This window comes from Meleagris gallopavo, chromosome 8 (genome assembly GCF_000146605.3).
Source record: "Meleagris gallopavo isolate NT-WF06-2002-E0010 breed Aviagen turkey brand Nicholas breeding stock chromosome 8, Turkey_5.1, whole genome shotgun sequence".
NCBI classification, from domain to species: Eukaryota; Metazoa; Chordata; class Aves; order Galliformes; family Phasianidae; genus Meleagris; species Meleagris gallopavo.
Genome location: NC_015018.2, coordinates 20,050,516 through 20,057,549, shown reverse-complemented (window position 1 = coordinate 20,057,549; position 7,034 = coordinate 20,050,516). Strand labels below are relative to the sequence as shown.

The window sequence follows — 7,034 nt, the reverse complement described above, 5'->3', positions numbered from 1 at the left end:
TTTTTTTTAAGTGAGCAGTAGAGACCACCTCAGGTCTGGAGGAACAGAACATGGTTCATTTGTAGCTTACTGAAGGAAGAGTTTGGGCCTCTTTAAAGTTAAATATATTTGCACTGCAACTAGAAATATTGAAGAGGTTAAAATAGAATTTACTACAATTTAAGTTAAGTTGACTTTTCTAACTCAGAAAAGAACACTTTATAAACAACATTTTTAATACATAAGACAGATGAAAATGAGTCAGTACACACCGAATCTTACTTGGTAGACCTGTTTGCTGTGTGCTCATCAGATCTTGCTATCTTTCAAAGGCCTGTGTAGACTCTTCAGTCTTCATGGTTTTGAGGTCAGAGGCTTCTTGCTCATTTGTTGTAGAGGAGCCTATAAAACCACAAGATAAAAATACTTAACAGCCAACTAGTATCTGCAACGTAAACAGGTGAGGTATGAATATCCATTGCCCCACAGCTTCGGCCATCTGTGCAAATCCAAAGTGGTGTAAAGGAACGTCAGGGTTAGGAACCATTTTAAATTGTGTTAATCTGTTTTCTATTACTCTGTGGAGAAGGCAATGCACTACATTTGTATATAAAGCTCAAGGAAATGCCAGAGTCTACAATATATATTTTTGCATGGCTTCATACAAGCTCTGAAGAAGGGAAAAAGATCATTTTACCATTATGTAATGTGTTGTTTTTGAAGTGGAGTTAAGTAAAGTCTCTTTTCCATCTCCAATAGTATTAGTTTGGTAGTATTGCTTTTTCCCTCTTAGCTGGGAGGAATTATAACCAAGCAGTAGGCACGTGGGGGGATACACATTCTTACTGACTTGCTGACAGACAACACAATAACCAGTGGCTCCCTTCTAAATCTCATGACAAGGAAGATCCTGTGCAGGCTCGTGAACATCTGAGAATCTGCCATTAAAATCTCTTGGTTTCATTTCCATGTCTAATTCCTATCCTGTGTCTTTCCCGAGTTGCCTTCCCTCCTCTGTTCCTGCCTTTTTCCCTCTGGGCTTACAGCTCACCAGCCACTGTGGGATGTGCTGTTCAGTGCAGCCATGCGAGTGCTGGTGTGGTGACACAGCTGCTCATTTGCCTAACTCATAGCAAATACTCGGGGGGGCATTTCTTAATGTTCCGCAAGTTGGTCACAATTGGTATATTGATTAACATAGTGATGGGAATCAAGAATCGGTGCTTTTGATTTTTGTTTCTATTTGTCTTCCACAAACTTGCTTTTTGTTTCAAGTAAATGACCCGTGTTTCACCCTTAGATTCATTCCTGTAAAGCTGGAGTGATGATATCTACCAAGGAGTTGTCTGTGAGCTTCACTGAGGTTTTTAGAATCCTCATCAGGAAACAGTGTAGAAGCACATGGCCAATATATTATTTCTAAACAGCACAGTTTTATATTCTTGCAAATGCTCCTACTAGTTTGTGGTAGCTTACAATTGTTCTGTCATTGCTGTAAGACATTTTGCAGTCAAAAGGGATATTCTGGTCCTTCTCTCCCCAGTCACTCTCTCCGTGCACTTCATGAGAACTCATGCTAGTGAAAACTAACCACTTTATTTGTGTTTTTTTCAGGTTAATTTCAGCTGAAGCTTACTGATCTAACTGGTCACGTGGTTTCATGACTGCTCACTCTAAGAGATGCAGTAAGATCACACACCTGAACGATGGCAAGGCTGCCCCTTTCAGCCACAGCATCTATGCACACTAGCCAGCATTTTCAGGAAGCCTAAGTTTCAACAGTTCTTCTCCAGAGACTGGTAAGTAACATCAGTGAGCCCTATGATCTGTGTAACCTCATGATGCTCCAGTTAACCATGCTCTTAACACTGAATTTTGCTTGTGATGTAAGTTTTGTGACCTGAAAATAGGTGTCTTGGGAAACAACAATTTGCAGAAATCCTCTAGTCAGCCTTTTTCTGATGAAGTGGTTTGAACTAGTGGAAAAACTATGTCCAGATTATGCTCTGACAGCCATCTTTGTATCTACACCTGATGGTTTTTCAGGGGAAGAGCAAGCTTGGCACCTCATCCCTGTGCTCTGCATAAACTCATTAGCTGCTATGACTCAGGTGAGGTCTTCTACAATCCTCAAGTGAAATGGCAGATAATGAGGATATATAAGTTTGTGAAAGCTGAGGAGCTAAATAACTTTTCTGGGATAGTGACAGACTTCACTTAACACCCTGGAGACATAGGAAAGTAAGTTAGTTAAACAGAGTCTCAAGAATGTCTCACATAGTTTTCTCTGCTGTTCAGGAACCCACTTCGAGATAACAGGACAATAAATACTAAGTACTTGAGTCAGCTGGCTGTCGAAGTACAAATCTGATATTTGGTCTCATTGCACAAAGTAGCACTGATGTCATAGAAGTTGTGAAAAGCTTTACGTTGTCTTTCTTATTTCTAAATCATCTTATGCTTTCATATTCTGATTATTTTTAGTGTATATCCCAAAAGTAATAGGTGATATGCACCGTTAAGTATACCCAAATGTGGACAAAAATTAAATGCTAAAATGTTTCTGAAAATGAAATTGTTATGGGTTTAAGAAGATGGTGTCCAAATCCAAATAAGATATTAATGACTATTTCCTAATGAGGTAAGGTTTTATGTTTTTTTTTGTTGTTGTTTTTTTTCCATATGAGTCAAATATTACTCCTATGTGTTTATAGATGCTTTATTCTTTAGGTGCCTGATAGCTTTGTTCAGAGTTCAAGTTTAAATACAACGTCTACAATAATGGGAACTAGAGAGAGAAACAGCTCTACATCTGATTAAAATGCTATCATGTGTGCTGCACCTACTAAAAGAGTTCATAGGTATGTGTCTGTTTTTTCATAGTTAAGTGCATCCATTAGTGTGTATAAAGAGCAGCTAAAGGCATTAAATTACACTGTTGAGGAACCAACCTTCTGTGACTGGACTAATGCGGTGCTTGAATGAGAATTGTTTTATTTCAGGTTCTCTCCAGGTTTCAAAAAAAAAAAAAACTAAAAACTACTGAAAGGTGACTCTTATCGCAACATTTGGTTGTTTTGTTAATAAACTTTGAAGAAATGATGCTTGACTAATGGATGCCCAGAAGATCACAGAACTTTTCAAATAGGCATTAAAGTAACTCCTGCTACAGCTTTTGTTTGTACCGGAATAGGCTGTAGTAACTGTCAAGATCACTGCTTATGAACTGCAGACAAATGCACTGATTTTGGAGAATGTTTCTTCTGTTGCACTGACTAGTTCTCATAAGACTGCTGGAATTCTATAATCCCAGGTGTCAAGCTTAACTCAATGGCTGTGTTCAAAAAGCAGCCTCTTACTTAGTAGCTTTGGGAGATACAGCCTTGAGTCTCGAAGTATGTGAATCTTGGTTAAATGGGAATTAATATATTACATAAGTTTCTGTACTTATCTGCTGGGAAGAAGGCACACTGGACTTGAAGGCCATTTTAAAATTACCCTTCGAAAAGGGTAAGGCTTTCTTGTCTCTTTGGTACTATGTAATTTGGTTATGCTTTCATCCCGAGTGAAGATGCATCTTGGCTCTCTGGTATCTATTGCAGTTGTTTGCATTACTCTTTTTACTTTCTTGATGGCTTCCATTAGAAAAGAGTATCTCCCCTGAAAGTTTCAAATGGAAAATGCTCTAATAGAAAAATGCTCAGAGTCCTGTAGGCGGTGACTATTTGCTCTGGTAAAATGTGTGGAGAGGTGAACAACAACAAGTAGCTGATCCTGTTTTTTAGAAGAAGTTATACAAGTAGCACTTTTTCTTGCTTTTTTTTTTTAAGCAACTTATTCAGCTGTAAAGATTTGGGGCTGCTGTTTAATTAGCTGTTTAGAATTGTATGCTTTGCATAATCATTATTTGACTACACTGAAGGGAAAAGAAAAAAAAGGAAGTTTGAACTATTCATTACTCAACTAAGACAATCTGAGATGCGAATCAGACTTTCCGATTTCTCTTCAGTGCTCTAAAATTTTGAGGTAAATAAGTCTTCCAGGGAAAGACACTCAGACTTCTGCCTGACCAGTTTTTATTTTGGTCCCATACATGGTCTTGCCTTTACACAAAGTTTCACATAGGTGGAAGGTATTATATTCCAAGTTCCTTTGACATAAATAATTTATTTGACTTGGGAGTGGTGAAAATTCTAAGTTGTTCTGCAATGTTAAATGAGAAACATCAAAACCCAAACAGACTAATATCAGATGTGAAAATTTCACCACATACATTTACTATATATGTGTATGCACGTTATAGGCATAAGGACTTCTTTAAAATGTTTTGTACTGATTACTTTTCATACCTTAACAGGATGTGAGTGTTCTTGCCAGTGTTTGTCATCTATTATACCAGAAAATGGATAATTTTTGAGTTTTAAATGCATAAATATCTTCTGTAACTGCCAGCATAGCTGACTTTGTATTATTTGCACTACTCCCACATTCCCAGGAGCTCTGAAGCGTGTACTTAAGGTTAATGGGGCAGATCCCACAGTTCATCCTGAATTCCTCAGGCTATACCCCGAACAAAACCCTTCATAACGACAAACATTGGCCAAAATGGGTTGGGATGAGAGATCCTTCTCCTCCTGTCCTTCTGCTCTAGGTCCCTCTCCATGCTTCCTCTGTCTTTTGCTTTCAGGCTCCTGCAGCACCACCTGCTCACCCTACCTCCTTCCGGCAGACAGCAGCAGTTGGATTTGGGCCCTGAGGCTCTCTTACTTCCTTCTTGGTATGGCTCGTGGTCCCAGCATGCGCTGAAGCTGTGGTTGGGGTGATGTGGGAGTGGTACTGGGGAACAAGCATTTCCAGATATGTCCTCATACGGTTTGCAGCAGTATTCCCGAATTCCTGTTTTGACTGTTGTCTACAGATATTGATGAAAAGCTCTTTTCATGACAAAGGCAGGAAGCTTTTAACATGAAAACGGTCAAACTGTTGTCACAATTCAAAGCAAATATGAGGCCTGGATAGAAATGCAATGTAAACATTCCCAGGAGAAGCTTCTTGAGACTTGTTAGGCAGAGCAAAGTTGGCACAGTATCCCATTAGCAGTGCTAAAAATCAAATAGTTTTTTATTTGTTATTTTTACACTATTTAAGTGACATTCTATTTGTTTTAAGAATTCGTTGCTGACGCACAAGTCTTCTCTGTCCACTGATTCACATCATATGAGCACTCTGTGCAGTCACAAGTATCTGGTTTGCTGAATTGTTTTTACAACTGAAAAATCAATAATTAGTTCATAGCCGAGATAAAGAACTCAATCCCATTATGAGATTGCTGCCACTGTGAATGTTTTCAATTGTATTTGTATTAAAAGAGGAGGAGACTGAGGGCATTTGCTGCTCCTGGTTTGGTCTACTGCCTGCTCCAGTTAGTTTTTTTTCCTAAGGTGCCTATCATCTGGCTATCTCAGTAACAATAAACTAGTTACTCAAATGTTGTACTGAATAGTGCTTTCAAGATAACTCAGTGTAATGAGAATGAAACTTTCTGATAATGATAAAAATGTTTGTTCAATGACTTTCTACCATAATTCCCAAGTGAACAAGAAGCCCATGAGCTCATGAAGTGAGTTTAGTAATTCAGTAACATCTCATACCTGAAAAAGGCAAATTGCTGTCCAACTGATTTATATTAACTCACCTGCTGGAGGAATTGCTCTGAGGGGTGGGAATGTACAAATGCTCAGAGTAAAATTAACAAAGTTAGAAGATTAAAGGTAAAGCAAACAATTTTGAATTACAAACTCTCTCAGTATTCGCAAGATATTGTAGAAGGAATGAAAGTAGGACAAAATTGGCAAACGTTTATTTTTTCGTTTGCTTAATTTACTTTATTTAACCTATTGCTGTCACCATGGCAGTTATTCTCTCTTAAAGCATAGGAAGCACATAGCCACAAATTTTGGTTCTTTTCTCAAGTGTATGACAAAGAGACTATCCAGAAAAATAATTACGGTTAGCTCCTGCTATGGTGAATCTATTGAGGGTGTCAAAGATTTCAGTTTAAGGCTTGGGATTTTCTGCAGTATATTACTCTGGCTGCATAGTCATTAGCATTTGCTGGGTTGTGTTCCCACTTACAGTTTCTTCAAGGGCAAATCTGGTCCTCCTGTTCTTTCCCTGCCTGCCATAGAGATTGCTGCCATGGTTGTGATCTAACTCAGACTGGTGAAACGATCTACTTAGACTCTTCAATAGAGTTTTAGTGATATATGTAATAATTTGGAGTTCTTTGTGGCTGTCTTGGTTTGCACAGGCTCAACACAAGCACACTAATGGCAGCTTCAACAGTGGTGAGATCATAAGCTTGGTGCATGCTTCATGGTCAGCTTTAGGTCTGATCCCCAATACGCAGAGTCCAATGGGACCAGAAGCAATGTTCATACTAGGACTCTATGTGTTAAGGAACACAGTGCAGGGCAGATCTCTGGGAATATCACCACAGAGCTGTTGCATTAATTTAGCCTGTCATTGTGTTTCCCCTATTACTTCATAAATTTGCAACAGAAGCAGAAGTTGTAAAACTCTTCAGCTATTGGTAGCGCTTGATTGCTTTTTAATATGCTGCAGTTGCTTCTCTCTGGACTGGCTACACAGCCTATGCTTTTGAAAAAACAATATAAGCTGAAAATATAGCAAGATGTGCACAGAACTGAATGAAAGAAAAAGAATAATGGCTTCAAGGCAAAAATTCACAAAGACTCTTTCTTTATACCAGAACAAGTTGAAGTTCATTTCGCCCACAAGCTCTACTGTGAGGAAAATTCAGCTGCTCAAATATTCACAAAATAAAATCAAAACAGTTATAAATATATTAAATTTCTTGCATTGTGAGTTGATGCTGGTGAAAAATTGAGGGGAAACTCTGTGGGAAGGAAAAACTCATGTTTTCTACATCATTTTTTTCTACACTGGAGGCAACCTAGACTTTTATTCTTTAAGCAGTTACTCTTTATTCCTCCTTATGAGTAAATGTTTTGTGGTTGGCTTCCTTTAGAGAT

The 7,034-nt window shown here is 38.4% G+C and overlaps 1 long non-coding RNA gene across 2 annotated transcripts in view; it reads left to right on the top strand.

Moving 5' to 3' along the window:
• Nucleotides 1-7,034, top strand: part of LOC104911978 — a 13,700-nt gene that overhangs the window by 2,457 nt on the left and 4,209 nt on the right. For both annotated transcript variants that reach the window (XR_794324.2, XR_794323.2), the window contains exons 2-4: nt 1,594-1,778; nt 2,710-2,840; nt 4,667-4,756. This is a non-coding gene — a long non-coding RNA (uncharacterized LOC104911978). The remainder of the gene's footprint in view (nt 1-1,593; nt 1,779-2,709; nt 2,841-4,666; nt 4,757-7,034) is intronic.